The 26,828-nt window shown below is 39.8% G+C and overlaps 1 long non-coding RNA gene across 1 annotated transcript in view; it reads left to right on the top strand.

Moving 5' to 3' along the window:
* The window catches only part of LOC146406002 (uncharacterized), a 238,028-nt gene that overhangs the window by 5,626 nt on the left and 205,574 nt on the right, over positions 1–26,828 (top strand). The gene's annotated exons all lie outside the window — the stretch shown is intronic.

Below are 26,828 nucleotides of genomic sequence, written 5' to 3' on the forward strand. Positions count from 1 at the left end.
ACAGGCCGAGGTTCTGGCTGAGGGCAGGGGAAATGCAGAGTGGGTAAGGGAAATGAAAGTCAGAGAGATACTCATTATGGTCTTCTGAACCATACGAAATAAAGACTACAGTATTTTTGTGTATTACCTATTAATATATTAGATCCATGTGTTTGTGTTCACGAATCATTTTCTTCCTTTCACTTCTTTCCATTTTTGTATTCATGTTTTCAGAAGTGGTATTAGTTTTCTTTTCTTTTTTACTATTTTATTGTATTTTTATTTCTTCAATACCTTATTTTTTTTCCTACTGTACAGCGTGGTGACCCAGTTATACATACATGCATACATTCTTTTTTCTCACATTATCATGCTCACCTATAAGTGACTAGACATAGTTCCCAGTGAGAAGCTGTATTAGTTTTCTAAGGCTGCTGTAACAAAGTATCACAACCTTGGTGGCTTAAAGCAACAGAAGTTCATTCTCCTGCAGTTCTGGGAGACAGAATTTTGAAATCAAGTAATTGGCAGCGTTGGTTTCTTTGGGAGGTTCTGAGGTTCCGTGTCTTTCTCACAATTTCTGGTGGCTGGCCGCCTGGTAATCCTTGGCATTCTTTGGGTTATGACATATTCCAGTCTCTGCCTCCATCTTCACATCGTCTTCTCCTCTGTGTGTCTCTGTGTCTTAGACCACTTCTTTTCCTTCACTTTTTTTTTTTTTTTTTTTTTGGCTGTGCCCATAGTATGTGGAAGTTCCGAGGCCAGGTATTGAACCAGTGCCACAGCAGAGAGCTGAGTGAAAATTCTGGACCCTTACCCTGCTGTGACACAGGGGAACTCCACAATTTCCTTTCTTGGTGATGAAACTGGGAAGGCGTGAACTGAGGGCAGCAGGCTAACGTATCCCGCTTGTACAGGCAGAGAACGATAATCACTAGGAGATAAAGCTGACTTGGAGACAGAAGATGGAGAGAAAAGAGAAGAAAGAGCTTGGCTAGAAAGCTTAGTGATATGAAGAAGTCAATTCTCCTCAAATGTATCTATAAAATTAATGTTATCCCAATCAATAGGCAGTGATCATTTTTTGATGAAATTAAGGACTCTGAATTTCATCTGGAAAAGAAAAAAACAGCCAATTTTTCCAAAAAACAAGAATGTTAGACTGCCAGATATAAAAACACATTAACAAGCAACAATAATTGGAGTTTCTGCTGTAGCAAAGGGATTAAGGATCCAGCATCATCTCTGCAGCGGCCTGCGGCTCTGCAGTTACAGGTTTAACCTCCAGCTCTGCACAGAAGGTTAAGGATCAGGCATTGCCAGAGCTGCAGCTTGGATTCGATCCCTGGCCTGGGACTTACCATATGCCACAGGTGTGGCCAAAAAAAAGTATCAGTAATTATACTGGGCTCATATAGTATATGATTGAGCAGGAATGGACAAAAATATGAGTGGAAAAAGAATATAAAATACAGATCCATGTATTTAAGGAAACCTAAAGGTGACATTTCAAATCTGTTGGAAAAGGATAAACTGTCAATAAATGGTGTTGAGACAGTTGGCTATCCACTTGAAAAAAAAATATATATGTTCATATTTTTAAAAGTAAAAAAAATTGTTTGGCCACCCTATAGCATATGGCATTCCAAGACCGGGGAGGGGGGGAATATGTGTGTATGTACATACATATATGTATAGTTGAATTTTTTAATCAGTTATATATTGTCTGCGTTTTTTGGCATATGAGCTTTTTCCATTTACATGTATTATGTTTCCTGGAAATCTAGAACTTGTTTCCACTACCTTACTTTATGCTCTCTTTTGTTCACTATTTCTATGGGTTTTTTTTCCCCTTGACTTTCTTTATATCCATTAATTATCTAATTTTTGCCTTCTACTAGATGAGAATTTATACAATTTATTTTGTACTCTTTATGATAGTAGTAGTTTTCTAGCAATCTTATTTAACAACTCAACAATATCTAATGTTAAGCAACCTTAACTCCTCTTTTAAACATTACAAGTCTAAGGACACTCTTTTTTCAGCAGCCTCCACTTTGCTCCCCCAAATTGTCTGAATTGCTAAATAAAATGATAAAATTTCGAGCAGACAGCTTTCCCACCACTAGAGGGCAAGAGATGTTTTCAAAATAATTTTCTGTTTTATATATTTCAAGTAATGTCATAATTTATCTTATTTGTGAATTGAATTATCAAGTGACCAAGTAAATTTTGTTTCATGAAAGAGGCCTAAAAAGACCTATTTGCCTCCTTAGTCTTTCAGAATTCAATTAAATTAACAGAAGAAATATAAATAAAAATGAATTCAGAGAACAAAAAAGGAGTCTAGAATGCCAGAAAACTAGAGCAGTGGAGAACTTCTGAACCCTATAAAGGAGAGGCACACTATACTGTTAATTCTGAGAAGGGGCGGGATGGCAGGAGGTGGGGGATTAAAGGAAACTTCACTTTGTGTATATGTTCGTGCTGTCTGAATTTCTACTGAGAAGTGTAGTCGTGTATTACTTGTGGAGAACAAAAGATTACATAGTTGAGGAACTGCCATTGTGGCTCAGCGGAAACGAGCCTGACTAATATCGGTGAAGATGTGGGTTCAATCCCTGGCCTCACTCAGTGGGTTGAGAATACAGCATTGCTGTGAGCTATGGTGTAGGTCGCAGACTCCATTTGGATCCCATGTTGCGGTGGCTGTGGCGTAGGCCAGCAGCTGTAGCTCCGATTAGACCCCTAGCCTGGGAACTTCCATATGCCTCACCTGCAAAAAACCACGCACACACACACACACAAAAGATTACATAGTTGAAATAAACTATAGAGATAGAGAATTGATGATTAAACCCAACAGAACTGAGGATCTTTGAAACCTATGCATTTGACAGATAAGAACTCATCCAAAGGGCTAAAATCAGAGACAGTGGAGATCTTTAAGTCATGTGGCATTAATTTTTGTCACTAAGTAATGATCTAAATGGAAGTTCCCACTGTGGTGCACCAAGATCAGTGGCATCGCTGCAGCACCAGGATGCAGGTTAGATCCCCTGCCCAGCACAGTGAGTTAAAGGATCCAAATAAATAAATAAATAAATAAATAAATAAATAAAATAAAATCCAGAAAAAACACAAACCATTAAAATCTAGTAGCCATTTTAATATTGGCAAAACGAAAAATAAAATGAATAGATATATGATGAGAAATTGGCAAACTTAGAGCATATATGCCAATGAATCTCTCTGAATTATTGATAGGTGAAGCAGAAAAAAATTAATAGAGCTATAGAAGTTTTAACTAACACAATTGAAAAGCCTCTTATTTTAAAGAAGAAAGCCTGAAAATTCATAAGGGAAGTATCAAGTTAGAGAAATAAAAGAAGAAACTCCAAGAAAGCTGAAAAAAATACATTCACCTCAAATGGGCCAAATATATATATATGTAATATGATCAAGACTTTCTTTCCTAAACAATGCTGCAGAAGATGCTTTAAATTCTTTTCTGTCTCCCCATTTTTAGATACCATGCAGACTGCTATCTTTCTATTAACTTATTTTTTTCATCAGAGGAGTTAGAATATTACTGACCAGGGCTTGGTTTTCCGCCTGAAACTATGCCTTAATTGGATTGGAGTGTTTTTGTATTTCTCCTAGAAGCAGCAGTTAGAGTTAGTTTCACTAGGAACTGATTTTTCCTGGTTTTCCTCCGAGATGGTAGTTTTATACAGGATTGATTTTAGCACATTTTCTGGGGTATGGAAATTAAACCCTTATAACCAGTGTTTTCTAGCTCTTTTATAACTTTCATCACAATCTTCCTTAATTCCTTTTGCCCAAGAGCTTGTTTTCCTACCTTCCGTTTGGAAAATGCTGGGAATGCCTCATCTCTAGCTTTCTGTCCTTCCTTGCACTTTGCCCGTGCTCATTTAAACTTGCTCCTCAAGGCTTTGTCCCATCATCTTCTTCTCGCAATTCAAGTGTCGTGTCCAGTCAGCTTTGGAATCATAAATCCAAGCTTGCAGCTTTTCATCAATATGGAAACAAAGGCCCACACCTTTTTTTCCTACTAATTTCCTTCAGAAATATGGTTCTGAATCTGTTGGTTTCTTCCCAAACCCACCACTCATTCAGTTACAATGAAGATCTCTGCCATGAAAATACAGAAGAAACAAGAAACAAGGCTGCCACCGTGTGGTGTGATACTTGAACAGAAAGGAGGGGTTTGTACAGGGAAGTGTGAGAATTGGGGAAATTACGCAAGGTGAATGTCCATGAATTATAACAGTAATCACCACTGTTTAGTAATTACAAACTTTAGACCTAGCCATGGAGCTAGCTAAAGTCCCAGGAAGATGTTATAACTGATGCATGTCCACAGATTGAGAGGTCTATAGAAGGTCCTTAGAAATTTGTATTTTTGTATTTAAAAAAAAAATGGTTATAGATATGCACGATTTTATTTTATAAAACCAAGTTAAGTAAAATAAGATATTGCATTATTAAAATTCTCTTTGTTCCCACTTGTTTTCACAATAAGATGCTTTTGGCGTGATAGACCTTAAATAAATGAGATAATTTAAACACAATTTAGTGAAGCAGAGGGAAGCAAATTTTTAGATTTGCTGTCAGTGGTTACTTATGTTCTGCTCTAGTTTCAGTGTCACAGAAATGTGCACTGAGATCCATTTTTGGCTAAAAATAAAGTAGTACCCAAGGGGAATCACTGCTTGAGTTGCTCAGAGGCCCCCTCTGGGGCGGGGAGGCTCCTAACAGGCAGGTGCAGGGTGAGAAGAAAGGCAGTGACAAATAAGCTTTACAATAATATTTGCTCTATCAGCTGATATCTTCATCCTAGGCAATTGCAAATTGCTCATGTCAGGTACGCATGGCTCTGCCCTACCCCACGGAATTGATGAAAATGGGCAAGGGGCACCATATCAGAAACTCTTCCCTTGTTAATCTAACAGGGTTAGAAATGGGCTGTCCCCCCTGTAGGAACATTCTTAAAGAAGCCTAACAATCTCAAAGGAGCAATCTCTTTTATTCATTGTAAGCAACCAAAAAATATATAGTAAGCCTATTGTATCACTTATATGTGCTCTAAAATCCGACACAAATGGCACAGATCTAGAATCTGGCATAAATGAACCTATCTACAAAACAGAAACAGACTCACAGACACGGAGAATAGACTGTGGTTGCCAAAGGGAGAGGAGGAGGGAGTAGGATGGATGGGGAGTTTGGGGTTAGTATGTACAAACTATTACATTTAGAATGGATAAGCAATGAGGTCCTACTCTATAGCACAGGGAACTATATCCCGTCTCTTGGGATAGAACATGACGGAAAATAATATGGGAAAAAGAATGTATGTATATGTTTGTACAGCAGAAGTTGGCACAGCACTTTGCTGTACAGCAGCAATTGGCACAACATTGTAAATCAACTATACTTTAATAAAAAAAGCCTATTTTGTATTTTTAAAACTTAGAAATCTAGAATTTTTGAAATAAAGTGTAGAACACAGGGAAACTAGATGGGCCCTGGTCTCACTGTCATGAACTTGAGTTCTAAAGTCAGACTTGTTTTGGTTTCAAATTCCAGTGCCACCACTTTTGTGATAACTTGGTCAATATATTCAACTTCTCCAATCTTCAGTTTTCTTATCTGAAAAATGGGCCTAGTAGTACTTCCCCACTGGGCAGCAGCAAAGATTACCCCGGAAAAAGCATACACAGCCCATGGTGCAATGCCTAGCCCTCACTCAGTGCTCCATAAATGCTAGGCTGATAGAATCTCCTAGCAGCAGAGATGTGTGTACAACTAGACTCTACAGAAAAGATGTCATCCTCAAAGTTACACATTCTTGCCAGCAGGATTTCTCAAAGGTAGGACCTTAGTTTTTGCCTAGACTATGGAATTTCTCAGCACATCATTAAAAAATTAGTCTCTTGGTGAGAAAGTCAGGCTGAGTTGGTGGACAAAGCAGCAATTTTTAGTCACATGGTCCCAGGTTCACATTTTTAGATCCATTACTTACTGTGTATTTATTTTTATTTTTATTTTTGTCTTTTTAGGGCCACACGCAGGGCCTGTGGAGGAGCCCAGGCTAGGGGTCAAATTGGAGCTACAGCTGCTGGCCTACCACAGCCGCAGTAACTTGGGATCTGAGCCGTGTCTGTGACCTACACTACAGCTCATGGCGAGCCCAGATCCTTAACCCCCTGAGCAAGGCCAGGGATCAAACCTGTGTCCTCGTGGATACTAGTTGGGTTTGTTACCACTGAGCCCCAGTGGGAACTCCTTACTCTGTATTCTTGAACTTCGGTTCCCTCAGGTTTGTTAAAATAAAAAGAAGGGTAGCATGTACTTATGAACTGCTTACTATATAACATAGTGCAGAGTGTGTTATCCTGTATCAGGGAGATAACATAGGCAAGATTTATTCTAAAGCTAGTCCAAAGAAATGTCTTTGTTCCCCTGGAATTTATTGATGGTGGTGGTGGTGGTGGTATCTAGAGAAATCTTGGGATTTAGATACCTAAGAAGTTGATTTAAGAATCCATTTTTGGGAGTTCCCGTCATGGCGCAGTGGTTAACGAATCCGACTGGGAACCATGAGGTTGCGGGTTCGGTCCCCGCCCTTGCTCAGTGGGTTAACGATCTGGCGTTGCCGTGAGCAGTGGTGTAGGTCGCAGACGCGGCTCGGATCCCGCGTTGCTGTGGCTCTGGCGTAGGCCGGTGACTACAGCTCCAATTCGACCCCTAGCCTGGCAACCTCCATGTGCCGCAGGAGCGGCCCAAAGAAATAGCAAAAAGACCAAGAAAAAAAGAATCCATTTTTTTTCTGACGAGTAAAGTAAAGCATAGGAAGAAAATGGTTGGCAGTGTTCCATTTATCAAGGTGCTGCCTCTAACTCTTCTGCAACTGGATTTTATAAGCATCTCTCCTTTGCAGCTGGTGGGATGTTAAGCTTTGTCAGTAGAGGGCGCTGGAAGGACACTGCAGGAGAAAGGGGTGCCCCTTTCTGTTCCACCCATTTGAAAACCTTCTAGCGGCGTCCTTCCCCGGGTCAGCTTCTGCAGACCAGACCTCTGGCAGCACGTGTGGCAGCCTGCTGCATCTGGTGACTAAGAGAACACAGCACCCCCTTGCGGGAGCCCCACGCAGCATCTCCTTTGGTGGCTTTACAGAAACTTCCCAAGTGTGGCACCTCTGGCAGATTGCTTTCCCTGGTAGAATTCCCAGAGGGCAAATTCCCAGTGAGTCCCAGCCAAAGTTACCAGTCTGCCAGCCTCTGTTTGCCTCCTCGGCAGAAGAGTCTTCCCTGAATGCTGGTCCCCGCTGAAATCCTTTGCTTGCCAGTTCCTCCTCCAAGCAGCTGTGGGGCGGCTCTGGTCCAGAACAATTCTGGGATCTTCTGTGTCTGGGGGACATCTGCAAAACCTGAATCCTAGCCTTGGGAAGGGGGCCTCTTTTCCAAGTTTGTTCCCTCTGTGGGGATACCCCCTCAGCCCCAGCGTTCTCCCTTTCTAATTACTCCTCTGCTGTAGTGAGTATCTTTTTAAATTAAAATTTCCCTGTTCAGATCACTATATGTTTTCTGCCCTCTGACCAGACACTGACTATAAAGGTGTGTCTTTAATCCAACCTCTGTAGAAACCCAGTGAACTCTATTCTGTCATAAAAGTACCTTCTTTGTGACAAAATTTCCTCTGTTTCATGTCTTGCTGGGAATTTCTGAATAGAATAGTTATTTTGCTTTATGTCAATCTCATCCCTTTTGTCAATCTACCCTTGGCTCAGCTATATCTATGTATCCATATCTATATATCTCCACATTTTACTAAATGGGCAAATCAATATGAATGGGAACCTGCAAATGTTCTGCCTGTTCCAGTTATTAGTTGATTTAGTTAGGCTGATTTGTACCATTCTAGAACTCATCTTACCCAGACTACAGCTTATACCTTCCAGCTGAGGTGATTGGGAAAGGCTTCATGGAGGAGGTGGCATTTGAATTGGACTTTGAAGGAAGGATAGGATTTTACAAAACTGAAATAGAGCCACAACATGGGGAAATTTCAAGCATAAGGAAAACATGCAGAGGCATAACTATTTACCTTGAACCAACATATTGGATAGGGAAGAACTGGGCATAGACTTGGGAAGAAAGTAAAGTCAGGTCATTGAAGGCTTTGAATGTTAGGCAAAGAAATATGGAGAGATATGATGTTTTCATGAAGAATTAGCTTCTATGTGGAATAGACTGAATTGGAAAGTGATCCTAAGACCTAATCAAAGATGCTAATGAATATATAGTAGAAAACTATTACAATACCCAAGATATGAGGCAATCTGAACCTACAGTAGAGCAATGGAGGGCAGGAAAGGAGAGAATAGATAAATAAAATGTTGTAAAGGCAGAGTACATTAGACTGAATGGGTGGATACAGGAGAGGAAATCTTGATGATTCTAGGTGTCCAGTTTGTCTTTTTTTTTTTTTTTTTTTGCTATTTCTTGGTCCGCTCCCACGGCATATGGAGGTTCCCAGGCTAGGGGTTGAATCGGAGCTGCAGCCACCGGCCTACACCAGAGCCACAGCAACGCGGGATCCGAGCTGCGTCTGCAACCTACACCACAGCTCACGGCAACGCCAGATCGTTAACCCACTGAGCGAGGTCAGAGATCAAACTTGTAACCTCATGGTTCCTAGTCGGATTCATTAACCACTGCGCCACGACGGGAACTCCCTAGGTGTCCAGTTTGTATGTGAAAACAGAAACAGGGGATCATAGGGAGAAAGAGTTAGTGTTGAGTTTCCAACCCAGCTGGAAAATGGGTTGGAAGGAATAGAAAGTCCCCATGATACACTCGAACTGTTAACGTTGATGAAATCCAAACATTTTTGTCTGTTAATTGGTTTGTCCATTCTCCTTTTACCCATGGAAAAAGTGTTAAGTGAGGCAAGCTCTTATTCTCCTGAATGAAATGTGGCAAGTCCTATAACTTTTGTGCTAATCCTTAGTAGACAGTTCTAAATGTCACAGAGTCTCAGTCCAGTAGTTGAGATATCCAACCCAAGATATTACTAGATATTCTGAACTGTACTCTGTGTTAAACCTCAACCCCTCAGCTCAGGTCTACTAGAGTGGAAAAGGGGCCTATACTTGACTTCATCTCAGTCTCTTCTTCCCTTTTTTTCTCTTCCTTTAAACCCCCTAACCCTGCCAGTTTCTGACCCCCCCCCCCCCAAAGATGAAACAGGAAAGACAGGGTCTGGAGACTGGTCAAGGAAAGAAAAGATATAACAGTGACAGAGCATCATTATAACCTGACACCACCTGCTCTGGACTTGGTAGCTGTTTAGAGTCAACCTTCCTGTTATGGGTGCTGCCCAATGCATCTCCACATCAGATAGCCACTTCCGGCTCTACCTGTGGGCTTTAACTTCTTCTTGGGTCTCTCTGCCTCTCCAGTGGTCTGCTGGGACAGGACCCATGGCGACTTTGTGTCTGCTCTCTCTCTTGCGGGGGGTCAGGCTCTGGGTATGTAGGTCCCAGTGCAGTGTCCCCACTCTTGGATCGGACACAGGGGAAATTAACATCTATGGCCTCAGAGGGAGCCAATCCTATCCTCTCCCCACAGGAATAACACCTAAATCTCTCTGGGCAACCTCCCCCATGCCATAAAATGGCAGTGTCCTCCTTTCTGCCTTGGTTGGGGTGGGTTGGGGCTCACAGCCCAGCCCTACACCACACACAATATCTTCTTCCAGAGTGTCTTCACCTAACAGTCTCTTTTCTGTTCACACTTTCCCATCCCACTCACAGTCTTGATTTGGTTGAGGGATTCAAGGATCACAAAACTATTTTTTTCTGGATGATTTTCTTTTTTATTCTTCATAAAGGCTCTGCTGTGAACTGTAACATCTATTGTCTTGTACTGCATCGTGAAAACTTCTATTTGAACATTCTCATACATAAAACTAATTCTAATAGTATTTTTCCCCCAGAATTTCTTTTAGAAAGAATAATTTTTTAATATATTATATATGTATTTATTTATTTTTACATGTACACATTCTATTTTTGCACATTATCACGCTCCATCATAAGTGACTAGACATGGTTCCCAGTGCTACACAGCAGGGTCTTATTGCTAATCCATTCCAAAGGCAATAGTTTGTATCTATTAACCCCAAGCTCCCCAACCACCCCACTCCCTCCCCCTCCCCCTTGGCAACGTCTATTCTCCAAGTCCATGATTTTCTTTTCTGTGGAGAGGTTCATTTGTGCCTTATATTAGATTCCAGATATAAGTGATATCATATGGTATTTGTCTTTCTCTTTCTGACTTACTTCATTCAGTCTGAGAGTCTCTAGTTCCATCATGTTGCTGTAGATGGCATTATTTTGTTCTTTTTTTATGGCTGAGTAGTATTCCATTGTGTATATATACCAAATCTTCCTAATCCAATCATCTGTCAATGGACATTTGGGTTGTTTCCATGTCTTGGCTATTGTGAATAGTGCTGCAATGAACATGTGGGTGCATGTGTCTTTTTTAAGGAAAGTTTTGTTTGGATATATGCCCAAGAGTGGGATTGCTGGGTCATATGGTAGTTCTATGTATAGATTTCTAAGGTATCTCCACACTGATCTCCATAGTGGTTGTACCAGCTTACATTCCCACAACAGTGTAGGAGGGTTCCCTTTTCTCCACACCCCCTCTAGCATTTGTTATTTGTGGACTTATTAATGATGGCCATTCTGACTGGTGTGAGGTGGTATCTCATGGTAGTTTTGATTTGCATTTCTCTAATAATCAGTGATGTTGAGAATAAATTAAGTCAATGCAACAATTTTTATATCAAAATGTATATAAATAAATTTATATATGTATAATCTAAGTTATATGTATTTATACATATACACTACATATTTCTAAGTGATATAAATATATATCTCTCTTAGTCTAAGGAAACTTTTAAGATAGCTTTTGTAAGTTTGATATATTAATTTCTAATTGTTGCTATAACAAATTAGCAAACAAACAGTGGCTTAAGACAACAAATTTATTGTCTTACAGTTTGGGTGGCCAGAAGTTTGAAGTTAGTTTCACTGGCTAAAATCAAGATGTCAGCAGGGCTGCATTCCTTCTGGCAGCTTAGGGGAGAATCAGTTTCCTTACTGATGCCGGCTTCTAAAGGCTGCCACCATTTTGGATTGTGGTTTCTTTCAATCTTCAAAGCCAGCAGAGGCCGTGCAGTCTTCCTCATGCTGCATCACACTGATAGTGACCCTTCTTCCTCCCGCTTCTGCATTTACCTACCCTCACAATTGCATTGGGCTCACTTGAATAATCTAGACTAACCCCCCCATCTTTTTTTTTTTCTCACATTTTTTTATTTGAGTATAGTTGATTTGCAGTGTTGTGCCGGTTTCTGCTATACAGCAAATTTTGACCCAGTTATATGTGTACACACACATTCCTTTTCTTATGTTATCTTCCATCATGGTCTATCTCAAGGGATTAGATATAGTTCCCTGTGCTATATATAGTAGGACTTCAATGCCCATCCATTCTAAATGCAGTAGTTTGCATCTACTAACCCCAAACTCCCAGTTTATCCCACTTCCTCCCCCCTCCCCCCGGCAACCATAGTCTGTTCTCTATGTCTGTGAGTCTGTTTCTGTTTTGTAGATAGGTTCATTTGTGCCATGTTTTAGATGCCACATATAAATGATATTATATGGTATTTGTCCTTCTCTTTGTAACTTACTTGACTTAGTATGAGAACCTCTAGTTGCATCCATGTTGCTGCAAATGGCACTATTTTGTTCTTTCTGTGGCTGAGTAGTTTTCCATTGTATGTACACCACATCTTCTTAATCCATTCATCTGTCAGTGGACATTTAGGCTATTGTGAATAGCGAATAATGGCTATTGTGAATAGTGCTGCTATGAAGATATGGGTGCATGTATCTTTTTGAATTGTAGTTTTGTCTGGTTATATGCCCAGGAGTGGGATTGCTGGATTATATGGTAGTTCTATATTTAGTTTTCTGAGGAAAGTCCATACTTTTTCCTACAGTGATTTTACTAATTTACATTCCCAGCAACAGTATAGGAGTGTTCCCTTTTCTCCACACTCTCTCCAGCATTTGCTATTTGTAGACTTATTAATGATGGCCATTCTGACTGATGTGAGGTGTTACCTCATAGTGGTTTTGGTTTGCATTTCTCTAATAATTAGTGATGTTGAGCATCTTTTCATGTGCCTACTGGCCATCCATATGTCTTTGGAGGAATGTTGATTTAGGTCTTCCCATTTCTCGATGGAGTTGTTTTAATCCCTCTCCACTCCCCCAATCTTAAAGTCAGTTGCAGCCGATTGGCAAGCTGAATTCTATCTGCAGCCTGAATTCTCTTTTGGCATGTATATCAGAGAAGAAGAAGCAGTAGTAGATATATATATTAAGAGATTTATTGCAAGGAGTTGGCTTATGCAATAGTGGGGGCTGTACAGGAAGGTCTAAAATACACAGGGCAGGCTGTCCATTGGAACCCAGGCAGATGCTGAAATTGTTATCCACAGGTGGAATTTCTTTTTCTTTAGAGAAGCCTTCTACTTTAAAATTTTCAGTTGATGGAGTTCATCCAAATTATCCAGGACAATTGTCCTTACTTAAAGACAGCTTTAATTGATTATGGATTTTTTATTTAGTAACTGGGGACTATAGCCTAGGCAAACTGACATTTCAAAAAGATCATTATAGGAGTTCTCTGGCAGCTCAGCAGGTTAAGGATCCTGTGTTATCACTATTGTGTTTCCAGATGAGATTAGCATTCAAATTGATAAAATGAATAAAGCAGATTACCCTCCCCCAAATGGATGGGCATCATCCAACCCGTGAAGGGCCTGAATAGAAAGACAATTGGGAGTTCCCGTCGTGGCACAGTGGTTAACGAATCCGCCTAGGAACCATGAGGTTTCGGGTTCGATCCCTGGCCTTGCTCAGTGGGTTACGGATCTGGCATTGCTGTGGCTCTGGTGTAGGCCGGCGGCTACAGCTCTGATTCAACCCCTAGCCTGGGAACCTCCATATGCTGCAGGAGCGGCTCAAGAAAAGGCAAAAAGGCAAAAAGGCAAAAAGGCAAAAAGGCAAAAAGGCAAAAAAAAAAAAAAAAAAAAAAAAAAAAAAAAAGAACGAAAGAAATAGGAGAGACAAAGAGAATTCACTTTCTCTGCCTTACTGTTGAACTGGAATAAAGTCTTCTCCTGCCCTTGAATTAGGACTAACACCATTAGCTCCCCTGGTCCTCAGGCCTTTGGAATTGGACTAGAACTTACACCATTGACTGCTGGTTTTCAGGTCTTCAGACTCAGACTGCAGCTATACCACTGGCCTTCCTGGTTTCTAGCTTGCAGATGGCAGATCATGGAACTTTTAATCTCCATAATTGCATGGGCCAATTTCTTTAATAAATTATATATACATATAATTTATATTTATACATATTTATATAATCCAATACATTCCATTTCTCTAGACCCTCATTACTAAGTAATCCTGTGTTTTTTTTAATTCACTTAGAATAAAATGCCTTCATAATCCTCAAATCAATACTCGCAGGATTTTGTTGTCATTTGCATGCATAAAGAGACCAGAGAAAAATTTGAATTTCTTGCTGGGCAAGTTCCCAAGTTAGGTTACACACAAGGCTACACTCTGCCCTCATGTAAAGATAACCAGAAGGTAGAGTCAGTAGGGAAGTGCAATGTAGTGCAAGGAGTTCCTGATCTGGGGCTGGTTGGACAGGGTTTGGATTCCAGCTCTGGTACCCCAAGGAGGGGGGGCCTCAGGCAAGTTACTTACTTTTGTATGTCATTTTTAGTTTTTTGTTTTTTCTTTTTATGTCCATACCTGAGGCCATGAAGTTCTTGGGCCAGGGGTCAAATCAGAGCTTCGGCTGCTGGCCTACACCACAGCTGGAGCAATACCAGATCCAAGCTGATCTGCGACTTACATCACAGCTTATGGCAACACTGGATCCTTTTTAGAATTTATGATTGTAATCTGAGAAACGTTGTGTATATGGGAAATATATACATTTTTCTCTTCGTAAATCTTCCTGTCTCTCAGTTAGTGGAATTGAAAGTTTCTTATTTTTTTCTTTTTTTTTGTGGCGGGGGGGTGGGGGCACACCCTTGGCATGTGGAAGTTCCCAGGCCAGGGACTGACCCTGCACCACAGCAGTGACAATGCTGGATCCTTAACTCATTGAACCACCTGGGAACGCCTGAAATATATTCAGATTTCCCCTAGAAATGATGGTTCAATATTTACTAACTCAATGTTTACGTCAACTTTATAGAGCATAAGTACCACAATTACAGAGAGCTGACTGTTCTAACAGGTGCCCTAGGGTATCTCCTGTATATTCTTTCTTTTCACTGTATAGTAACAACTCAGTTTCCCTTGTTAATCAGGATTAATCACTCCAGCCACTGCACTAACCCCTTATTTGTCTGTGTATTTAGAGGCCTCAGGACCCCAAAGTGGCCAGATGTCAGTCTCACCTTCCAGGTCAGTGGAGTCATTGTTATGTCTCCCAGTAAAAACATCCCACCTTTTGGAACCAAGACCTCTAGACCAGCAGAATCTAAGTCTGTATGGACAGGTAGCAAAACCTTTGATAGTGAGTCATCAGGGGTAATTGTGAGTGAAGCCATTCCCATTTCCACTCTTTGGTTCCTGGCCTGGTGAATCTGGAGGCACAGCATGTGTTGGATGCTGACTTAGAGCATATACAACCTCTAGGAAGACACTGCTCTAACCCAGCAAGCTAAGGCCACTTAGCCAGTGCTATCACTGAATCTTCGAAAGGCCATCCCACTCTTCCATCAGACTGACTGCTTCACAGTGGTGGAGAACATTGTAACACCAGTGACTTCCATGAGTGTGGGTCTGTTGTTCCACTTGATTTGCTGTGAAGTGAGTTCCTTTATCAGAAGCATGGGTGGAATCCCATGACCGTGGGTAAGGCATTCATTCCACAGGTCTATCTTGGGCACAAACTGAAGCTGCTGTATACAGATGGAATTTCTTCTTTACACAGAAGGAAAACCTTAGCTCTGCTTTTAAGGCCTTTCAACTGATTCAGTCAGGCCCACCCAGGTTGTCCAGATAATCTCTCTTACTTGAAGTTAACTGATTATGGACTTTAATTACATTTTCAAAATACATTCACAGCAACTTGAACTTTTGATATATGTCTCTTGACAAACTTGGGAACTTTTCAGTTATTGCATGAGTACTTTTTCAGTTCTGCTCTCTTTTTCCTTTACTTCCAGGACTCTGATGATATAGTCCCATAGGACACTGAGTACTCGATCAACTTTTTTCAGTGTATTTTCTCTCCAGTTTAAGTGACTTCTCTTCTTTTTCTTTTCTTTTTTTTTTTCTTTTGGCCTTACCTGTAGCATGTGGAAGTTCCTGGGCCAGGGATTAAACTCATGCCACAGCAGTGACCCCAGCTGCTGCAGTGACAACAATGGATCCTTAACCCTTGAGCCACAAGGGAATTTCCAGATTAAGTAATTTCTGTTGTTCTATCTTCCAGTTCATTGATTTTTTTTCCCTCTGTGCTCTCCATCCTGCCATTGGGCCCGACCGCTGCAGGTTATTATCTTTCTCAGTTTTAAAATTTCCATTTAGTTCTTTATACCTACGACTTCATCCTTTTCTTGTGCTCCCTTTTCTTCTTCCTCTTTCCCTTTCTTTTCTCCTCCTCCTTCTAAAAGAATATGGTTAGTTTTGTAAGAAGCTGACAAACAGTCTTCCAAAGTGACTCTACATTTTGTATTCACACCAATGATGTATGAGAGTTCTGGCTGCTCCACATCCTCATTAGCACTTGATGTTATTGTTCTGGATTTTGGCCATTTTATTATAGTATATCATTTTTTTTTTTGTCTTTTTGTCTTTTTAGGGCGACACCTGTGGCATATGGAGGTTCCCAGGCTAGGGGTCTAAACGGAGCTGTAGCCAAAGGCCTACACCACAGCCACAGCAATGCCAGATCCGAGCCACGTCTTCGACCTACACCACAGCTCCAGAGTGAGGACAGGGATTGAACCCGAAACCTCATGGTTCCTAGTCGGATTCGTTTCTGCTGCGCCAAGAAGGGAACTCCCCATGGTTGTTTTAATTTGCTTCTCCTGATGACATATAACTTGGAGCTTTATTTGTTTATTCATTTATTTATTTATTTTTCTTTTTAGGGGCGCACCTGCGGCATATGGAAGTTGCCAGGCTAGGGGTTGAATAAGAACTGCAACTGCAGGCCTACACCATAGCCACAGCAACGCAGGATCCAAGCCATGTCTGCGACTTATACCACAGCTCATGGCAACACCGGATCCTTAACCCACTGAGTGAGGCCAGGGATGGAACCTGAAACCTCATGGTTACTAGTTGGATTCATTTCTGCTGTGCCACCAGGGGAACTCCTGGAGCATTTTTTGTATGCTTGGTTGCCATCTGTATATCTTCTTTTGTGAGGTGTCTATTAGATCTTTGGCCTTCGTTTTGATTATTTGTTTATTTTTTTCCCCTTCCAGCCCTCTTGTTGCCCTCTCCATTGACAAATGGGTTCCCCTGAAGCAGCAGAGCTCTGAGCTGCAGGCAGCCTGTCATCTGAAAAATTGTGGTGTGTGGAGGCAATTAAGATGGCAAATATACCTACCTAGGCCTGTTACACATCTTACTATTATCCCCTCTTTGGCCTGTTTCTTAATTTTTTTTTTTTATTGTTGAGTTTTAAGTGTTTTGTTTTGTTTTTTGTTTTTTTTTTGTTTTTTTTTGGTATATTTTAGATAACAGTCCTGCATCACATATATCCTTTTCAAATATTTTCTCCTAGTCTATGGGTTTTTTTGGTTTTTTGTTTTATCTATCTTGACAGTGTTGGGAGTTCCCATCTTGGTGCAGTGGAAACGAAAATGGCTAGGAACCATGAGGTTGGGGGTTCCATCCCTGGCCTCGCTCAGTGGGTTAAGGATTAGGTGTTGCTGTGAGCAGTGGTGTAGGTCCCAGACTCGGCTTGGATCTGGCATTGCTGTGGCTGTGGTATAGGCTGGCAGCAACAGCTATGATTAGACCCCTAGCCTGGGAACCTCCATATGCCATGGGTGTAGCCCTAAAAATATATATATATATATAAATAAAAGACAGTGTCTTTTGCAGAGCAGAAGTTTTTAATTTTAATGAAGCTCAGCTTGTCAATTCTTCCTTTCATAGATTCTGCCTTTGGCACTGTATTTAAAAAGTCATCATCAAACCCAAGGTCATCTAGATTTTTCCCTATGTTATCTTCCAGGAGTTTTATAGTTTTACATTTTGATATAGATAGGTGATCTATTTAGTTAATTTTTGTGAAGGGTGTAAAGTCTGTGTTTAGACTTTTTTTTTTTTTTTTTTTTTTTGCATGTGAATGTCCAGTTGTTCCAGCACCATTGGTTAAAGTTTATTGTTGCTCTCTTGCATTGCCTTTGCTTTTTTTTTTTTTTTTTTTGTCAAAGGTAAGTTAACTATATTTATGTGGGTCTATTTCAGATCTGTTCCATAGATCTGTCTATTCTTTCACCGTTGCATAGTGCCTTGATTATGAAAGCTCTTTTTTGTTCTTCAATATTGTGTTAGCTATTCTGAATCTTTTGCCTCTCCATATAAATTTTAGAATCAGTTTGTTGATTGCCACAAAATAACTTGCTGGAATTTCAGTTGGGATTGCATTGAATCTAGAAACCATGTGGCAAGAACTTTGCAATATGAGTTTTCCTATCTATGCACATGGGGTAGCTCCCCATTTCTTTAGTTCTTTGATTTCTTTCATCAGAGGTTTGCAATTTCTCTCTCATAGATCTTGAACATTAGATTTATACCTAAGTATTTCATTTTAGGGGTGATAAAATGGTATTGTGTTTTTAATTTCAAATTCCACTTGTTCATTGTATAGGAAAGTAATTGACTCTCATGTATTAACCTTGTATCCTGCAACCTTACCTGTAATCATTTATTAGCTCCAGAATTTTTTTTTGTCAATTCCTTTGAATGTTCTGCATAGATAATCACATCATCAAGAACAAACAGCTTTATTTCTTCCTTACCAGTCAGAATACCCTTTATTTTCTTTTTTTGTCTTATTGCATTAGTTAAAACTGCCATACTGATTGTCTTTTTAAATTAGTTTGATATCTTCCTGCTTCTTAGTATAAGTAAACCCTCAGGAGAACTTACTCTTGTCCAAATGAGAAGATATATTTGTACCCTTGTTACATAGAAGGCAGCCAGAGAAAGTGAAGAGCAAAAACCAATAGAGGACCAAAAGAGTAGGCAGTCAATAAAGACACACCCTCATTCATCCTCCCTTTCAACTCCCACCACCAGAGAAATATGTTCTTAAATAGGTAGGAAGAGACAAGCCAGACCCCCTCCCTTGACTCCAACCTGTTAATGACCAAACCCACTGCTGGTCTCTGGAGCCATGGGCCATGTCTAATGGAGATGAGATTTGCATCAAATATGCAATTTGAGTTTTAAACTGAACAATACTAAATTTGTCTTATAGTTATAAAGTGTTGGAAATGCTATGGTTTCTGCCCAAGATTGCATTAGGTATCTGCTCCCCACTTAGAAGAGGAGATTCAACATATTATAATAATAGGAGGGAAATGAAACTGGTTTCATTTTTATCCCTGTGAATTTCAAACCGTTCATCAACATGTTACCTGCTCATGTGTATATGCATGTATATATGTGTGCATATATATTTGTTAGTCTGTATATATATTTTTTCAAAGCAAAAAAGAACTGTTTGGTAGGATTTCTGCTCCATTATTATCAGTGGCCACAAATTGGTATATGCAAAGATGGAATTTATAACAACCAATAGGTTTTTAATTTGAGAAATTAAAAAGGTTTTCTTAATCAATAATGGATGCACACACTATGTTCCAGCCAGATAACAACATATCCATAAGTGTCACAAAGTTGAAAGGGGCTTCAGCTGATGAGAATGGATCAGGGCTTCAGCTGATGAGAACGAATCTTTCAGATTTGTACCCCACACATCCTGATGGGCTAAGCCCCACTAACTTGGCTAGCAAGCTGTAGTCTTTTTTCTTAATGATTTTCTGGGTGTTTGCCCTTGTTTACTGTCATTTTCAATGTCGGAATCTCTGGAGCACTGGTTGGACAGAGGCAGGAGCTGGACTGAAGCATCAGGGCTGTCCTTTCAAGGTAATAGAAACAGTGGTTTGTGGCTCCCTTGAGCCAGTGTTAGCACCTCCAACTTCCTGTTCATTTGAGATTGAGAGCTGTCACTCTTCTCTTTGAACCTGTTACTGTGGGAGAGCAGACTCTCTCTCCTCCCATGGGAGGGGTTTCTGCCCCCTCTGCTGATCTTGGGATTGTTACCTGGTATTCTTTTTACACTAACTATTGGAAGTCTCCTACTTATGGTGACATCTTCTTTAAAGAGGGCATTCCCACAGCATTGTAATTTGCTCATCTGGAGTACTGTTTTTTCAGCCCTCAGTGGCTATTTCAGAGGATGGTTGAGCCTAGTTTTTTATTCTCCTAGAAAAAATGCTCTCTTCAATATCCATGTGCTGCTGTACAGTTTGGCTCACTCTACTCCATTGCTTTTCACTCAGTCTTCACTGTCCTTCCTCCACTCCAGATTATTTTGGGGACCTGCAAGTTAACAGGTCTGTACAGCTCTTAACTCCAACTTTTTTATATTTTATCTTTTAAATTTATTTTTTTTTTTGTCTTTTTTGGGGCCACTTCTGTAGCATATGGAAGTTCCCAGGCTAGGAGTTGAATTGGAGCTGCAGCTGCCAGCCTGCACCACAGCCACAGCAATGTAGGATCTGAGCCACGTCTGTGACCTACACCACAGCTCACGGCAACACCAGATTCTTAACCCACTTAGCGAGGCCAGGAATAGAACCTGCATCCTCATGGATTCTAGTCAGGTTCCTTACCGCTGAGCCATGGTAACTCCCACTTTAAAGAGAGTTCAGGTTACCTCTCATAGGACTTCTGAGCTCCATGCTAACCAAGAGGTATGACTGGGCATCTGTCCTGCACATCCTTTACTATTTCATAACAGTGAGGCTAATCATGAAACAAACGTGACCAGACCACTTAGGGAAACTCCAGTGGGTGGTGGTGACTAACTCCACCAGTTGACCATGTAACTCAGCAGCTACCCAACTCAGATGCTACCAAGGCAAATAACTTGCCTTTCATAGCAGTCTGAACAATTTGGGGAGCAGAAACTCATATCTCTCTTAATAAAAGCTGTGTAAGTAAATAAGAGAAGTTACCCTGACCTGGTTTGGAAACAACTTGTAAAAACAATGAGAATCTTTGATAAAAACTTAGAATAATATTACGCATTCATAAAGCTTCATTGTAATGGATATTCTTATACACTGCTGGTGAGAGTTTGAATGAGTATGAGCTTTCTGTAAAGAAATTTTGCGATATTTATAAAAAATCATTCTTGGAATCTATCTAAAGTGATAATTTGAGAGTTAATCAAAGATATAAGGATGCGTGAGAATGTTCCGTGCAGAGTTATTTATCATAGAAAAAAAATAGAAACAAATGTCCATAAATAAAGTATAGTTGATACGTTAAGGGGAAAATTGCCCAGTTTTTAAATATTATGTTTCCAAAAATAACTGTATGATGTGACAAAAAGCCCTGCTTTATAGTATTAGGTGGCAAATAGTAGAATATGACCTGCATACATAATATTAAACTAATTTTTATTATGTTTATCAGCTTATCTCTCTGGAAGTAAACTTTTTCTTTCCAAATATTTTAAAAGAATCATACGTTGTTTTTATTATTAGAAAAATTTATTTAAGAGCATTTGTTTTAATTTGGCAACATCCGTTTTGAGGGTTTCTGGTTTGGGGGTAAAAGTCTTTTATGTGAGGCATACAAGGTAAAATTTTGTTTCTAAAGATTCCTGGGGATGTAATAGAAAGGCAGAAATTTTGAAACAAGGTTACTCCCTCCCCCAGTGGCTGCACAGTTACAGTAGTTTTAATTTTTTCATGTTCTCCTTCAGCCCTTGCCCCCAAATGAATATTATTTCTTTTTAAGTTGTAAGTTAATCTGAAAGGGGGTGATGGTATAAATTAGCAGAGGAGAGAAACTCATTCATCTTAATCCCTCATTCTCTTTCCCTGCTCTGAAGAGGTTAGACTTCTTCATGTGGGCAAGAGAAAAAAACAGTTAAATTCAAAATGCAGTTCAAGTAGTTCAATTAGGTAGTTGCTGATGGGATGTAAAATGAGAAGAAATTTAGCAATATGTATGATGAGCCTCAAACTGGTCATGCACTTTGGCCCAGAATTCTACTTCTGGAAAATGCAAACAAAGATCCAAAATGTGTATTTCAGCCTAAAGTGAAAGACCATCTAAATATCTGAAAATTATGGAATGGTTGGCTAAACTGTGGATGGGATAAATAAAATTTGATTTGATTAAATCTTTTGAGGGTTTAATAAGTCTTCGAGTGCCATACCTTGAAGCCTTCATCCTTCTTTCAGCCCTATTTTGCTTATCTAGCCCTTGGTGGAGATAAGCCCAGACCAGGGTGAGAATGGTAACTAAATAGATGTGAAGCTATCATTCATTTTTGAAATTTATCTAAATATTATGCAACATATAAAATTTTTAAAATTACTCAATGAATTTTATTGCATTTACAGTTGTACAACAATCATCACAACCAAATTTTACAGCCTTTCCATCCCAAACCCTCAGTGCATCCCTCCACCCCCCAACCTGTCTCATTTGGAAACCATAAGTTTTTCAAAGTCTGTGAGTCAGTATCTGTTCTGCAAAAAGGTTCATTGTGTCAAAAGGAAATCTTTCTAATTAGAGAGAGTCTTAGAAGAAATCTCATATTATTCTTGGTTCTAATAGGACCAGCAGAAGTTCTAAAACTAGTCATGGTACCAATAGTTTCTAGGTCTTTCTATATTTAGTTAAGAGTGAGTGGGTATTTTCCTGATCAAATATCAGAAGTCTGGCTCAAAAACCACATGAAGTGCTTTCTAGAGTTAAGACTTTTTAATGTTGAAGGGAATTTTTAAAATCTTGCTGGTGAAGAAGTCAAGGCACAGGGAGATTAAATGATTGGCCTGGAGCTAGAGTAACTTAGTGGCAGAGCCCCTGAAGATTAGATTTGTCTATGAGCTTTTGAAAATATCACTTAAAAATATTTATTCTAATAAATTAAAATATAGTTGATAATGCAGTATTGAGAAAGTGGAATTCAATGTCATATAATTTTGTGAGTTGATTTATAAGATTCAGAAGAAAAGAAAAAGCAAAAGACAGGTTTGGGGGACAGAAATCTTCAGAATGTTCATAACTGTTTGGAAGGGAAGGCCCCTGAGATGATGCAAAAGGCTTTGCAGGTAAGGCATGAAGAGTTAAGCTCAGCTATCACAGGGCACAACTGACTCTTATGGTCTGTCATTCATAGTTTTGTTGATTTCCTGGTAGTTTTTGTTGATTTCTGCTAATGCACCTATCATATTCTGAAAATGTTTTGCTTTGGACCAAGAGAGCGTCTTTGCAAAATTATTCCCTAATTAGTGTCTCAGAAAAATGGCTCACCATGTAAGATGCAACTCCAAATGGTCTGAGATCCAGTTTTAGCCTGAGGAAAATAAAAGCCTCCAGGACAACCACCCTGGATGTAGAAAGGACATTTTGAAATCACTTCCCCAGATATTTCCCCACTACTAGGAGGCTGATTAGTCTAGGTAGAGATTGTGCTCCATGTTGGGCCAGCTTCGTGAGTGACAGACTGAGCTGTCTGTAGCACTAGCTTAGAGTGTGACAGAAGCAGCCAGTATGTCCTGGTAGCCCAGCCTTCTGGAAGCTGGCACACTAGGTGCTTTATATAACACAAGCCCGCCTTGCTCTTTCAGGTCCTTGCAGAGAAGAGATTCTGCAAGTATTGGAGAGAAAGAGCTAAGCTGGAGATCAGGAAGGTGCTGTCTTAGCCTCTTTCCAGTCTGTAACACAGGGCTTGCATAGCGTGAACACTTAGTGATGATGCATGGGATGAAATGAACTACATATATCATCACTCTAAGATACTTTATTTTTTGTATTTCTGAAATTGAGATGCGTCTTAACATTGGTCCATTCGTCTGAATTTTCTGTATTGTTAATACTACCCATGCTGGGTTTAATTGCCGTTGAAAATGCCTTAAAAAGAATATACAACATCAGAAAAAATGTTATTCTGATATATAAATAATAAATATAATTTTGTTATATGTAATAGAGCATGGAAATAGACAGCTACTGTGCAGGAAAAAAGCATTTTTCATTGAAGGATTATCCATAATATGTACTTTCTTGCAAAGTCACATTGAATGCTTTAGAGAACTTAAGAAAGGAAATAAACCATAAGTAGATGGCTCTCTTACATTTTGTTACTGAGATAGATACATGCAACAAATTGCCTGTCACATGCTTTATTCACTTCCCATGGCTGCTGTAACAAATGATCACAAACTTATCCTTTTTTGGTTGACAGAAGTTCAACATCAGATTCACTAGGTCAAAATCAAGGTGTAGGTACGGCCCTGCTCACTCTGTAGATTCTAAGGGAGAAATCATTTCTTGTCTCTTCCAGCCTCTGGTGGTTTTATCCTCTAATCTCTACCTCTGTCTTCACATCACCTTTTCCTCCTCGGTGCATTGAATCTCCCTCTCCTTTTCTCTTATAAGGACACTCGTAATGACACTTAGGGCCTATGCAAATAATCAAATACAGTCTTTCCATCTCAACATCCTTAACTTAATTGCATCTGCAAAGACTTTTTCCCCCTAATTATGTAACATTTACAGTTTTCAGGGATTAGTATCTGATATCTTTGGGACCACTATTCTTCCCCTTTACACATGTCAAGCAATGCAACTAGAGTCAGAAAAACCTCCAAATTTCTAAGAATAGGTAAAAGAAAGGTTGGTGTGTTAATTTCTATTGGTATTTTCTTTATTCTCCTTTCTGACAAAATCAAGAAAAGGTAAGCCCTGAAATTTGCAGAATGGGTATCAGTGGCTTGGAAGAAAATCACAGTAATGATAGAGGAAAAACTCTTCTAAGAAATGTTTTTAGTAACCCAGAGGACAAAATTCAGTGGTAAATCATTAGATATTGACACATTCAAAGGGGAAAATAATTCAGAAGGGCTAGATTATGAAGAAAATGAAGAAGCCTTAGGAAAACCTTAATATCATAGATAAATCATAAAAGTGGTCCCAAGTCTCATTTTTCTCTGTATTTATGCTTTATGCAATGTGACTGCAGCTTTTCCCATCAAGAGGTAGAATCTATTTGCCCATCCCTTGAACCTAGGATGCTCTGTGACTGGCTTTAGGCAATTGAATGCAACCAAAGTGACGTTAGTAAGTTTTGAACCCAGGTCCGAGAAGTCATCATGAAAGCAAGTACAAGCTGGTCCACTGGGCGATAAAAGACACGTAACTCTGTCACCCTCATTGTCTCTGCCATGGTGGTGAGCCTGCCATCAGACAGGTGAGTGAGGCCATCCTTGACCAGCTAGTTTTCAGCCAAATTGCTGTCCAACCACAGATAGAAGAGTGAGTTCAATTTCTGTCCAAACTGGCAGAACTGCCCAACTGACCTGCAGACTCATAAGCAATAACAAGTGCTTACAGTATTAAGCCTTTGGGGCCTAGGGTAGTTTATTATATGACAAAAACCAATACATGATAGATAGAAAATCAGCAGATTTTAATGACTGAGTGAATAAATAATTCAAAATGAATTGGACTCTGAGTACAAAACAGTTTTAGACTATTTTAACTAACTTATTTTGCTTATAATTTCCTTTTTTTTTCATATCCTTAATGGTGATAGAGAATAACACGTATGCTTATAAGTCTAAAAGAGATCTTTATATAAGTGTAAGACAACCATTCTAGTTTAGAAAAGCATCATGGAGTTCCCTTGTGGCTCAGCAGGTTAAGAACCTAACTAGTATCCATGAGATCATGGGTTTGATCCCTAGCCTGGCTCAGTAGGTTAAATATCCAGCCTTTTGGTGACCTGTGGTATAGGTCACAGATGTGGCTTGGATCTGCTGTTGTTGTGGCTGTGGTGTATTCCACCCCTAGCCTGGGAACTTCCACACACTATGGGTGCAGCCCTAAAAAAAAAAAAAGAAAAAGAAAAAGTGAAAAAGCATCATGTCATGCTTTTATTGTACGTATTTCTTTTTTAGGGTTATAACCATCCTTAATTTCTTTTATCCTGGGGAGTGTCCTATGTTAAAGGCAGAAGCTCATTTCAGTTTAATTAAATAAGAAAATTCTATCCTCTGCCACTTATCTACCATGTAACTTTGGTGATTTACTTCTCCATTCTGTGTTTCAGTTGCCTTAAATGAAAAGAAGAGATGATAAGATCTCTTGGTTAGGGTTATTTTGAAGGTGAAATATGATAGTTCATATAAACAAGCTCTCTGTAATGCAAATGGATAAAGAAAATTAATAAAGCTGAATCTATGTGAGTTAGCATTTTCCTAAATATGTCCAATAGTAGCATTGCCATACAAGTGGAGGTGATTTTTATCAATAAAATTTTGTGCTGTAAAGCAGATCATTTGGATATATGAATCCGTGTTTTCTTGATGTTGGTATCTCTACCCTTTCCCCTCATCACAGATACAATATGACCTGTAAACTTGACCTTTTCCCAAACACATATTGGTCACCATTGGTGTAGCAGAATAAAACCAAGTGGCCCTTATGCAGACACCTCAGCCCTGATCCATTAGATTACATTTGTAGCAAACATATATGAGATTCTTGTCTCACTCTGAGCCTCCATCTCAAAAACATCTCTCCCAGTCATCAGCCAACCTGTCCATCCATCCCCAGCCAGTCATAGCCAACGGGACAAGAGAGGTACATCTGACCTGGGGGATTTAATCAGAGCCCCTTAGGACAAGACTGTGGCAGTCCATACGGATATATGGTTTTTTTTTCTCAAGAATTCGAATTGGAGTTCCTGTTGTGGCTCAGTGGGTTAAGAACCCGACTAGTATCCATGAGGATGCAGGTTTCATCTCTGGCCTCACTCAGTGGGTTAAAGGATCCGGGGTTGCTGTGAGCTGCCGTGTAGATTGCAGATGTGGCTTGAATCTGGCATTGCTGTTGCTGTGGTGCAGGCCGGCAGCTGCAGCTCTAATTTGACCCCTAGCCTGGGAACTTCCATATGCCCCAGGTGTGGCCTTAAAAAAAAAAAAAAAAAATCAAAGTAAGAAGTGCTGAGACTAGAATTTTGGATAGAAGAACCTGTGGCTGCATGTTCTTATAGAATTGGGGCCATCTGTCAGGAACCTAACAAACCAGTTCCATCTGAAATAGAAAGTTCAGGAGGAGTAGAAAGTCAGCACAGAAAATCAGAGGAGAAAACGCAGAAAACTGGCAAAGAAAGCAGAGATAAGAGCTCAGAGAGCTCCAGGGAGAGACAGAAAGGGAGTTTTATCCTTGACTTTCAGTTTCCCAATAGATTTCCCCTACTGTTTATTTTCTGCCTGGAGATGTCAGCCAGATTCCTTGGACTATCTTTACAACGCCTCATTCCCCTCTTTATTTGAGCCAGTTTGAAGGGATTTTTGTTCCTTGTAACCAAATGACCCCTTTTGGTTTAAAAAATTCCCTGCTTTTGGCGATGTCTTGGGTTTCT

The sequence above is a fragment of the Sus scrofa genome, chromosome 1 (genome assembly GCF_054392235.1).
Source record: "Sus scrofa isolate SSC_HxYL_T2T_F1_AM1 chromosome 1, Sscrofa_HxYL_maternal_Yorkshire_Landrace_v2.0, whole genome shotgun sequence".
NCBI classification, from domain to species: domain Eukaryota; kingdom Metazoa; phylum Chordata; class Mammalia; order Artiodactyla; family Suidae; genus Sus; species Sus scrofa.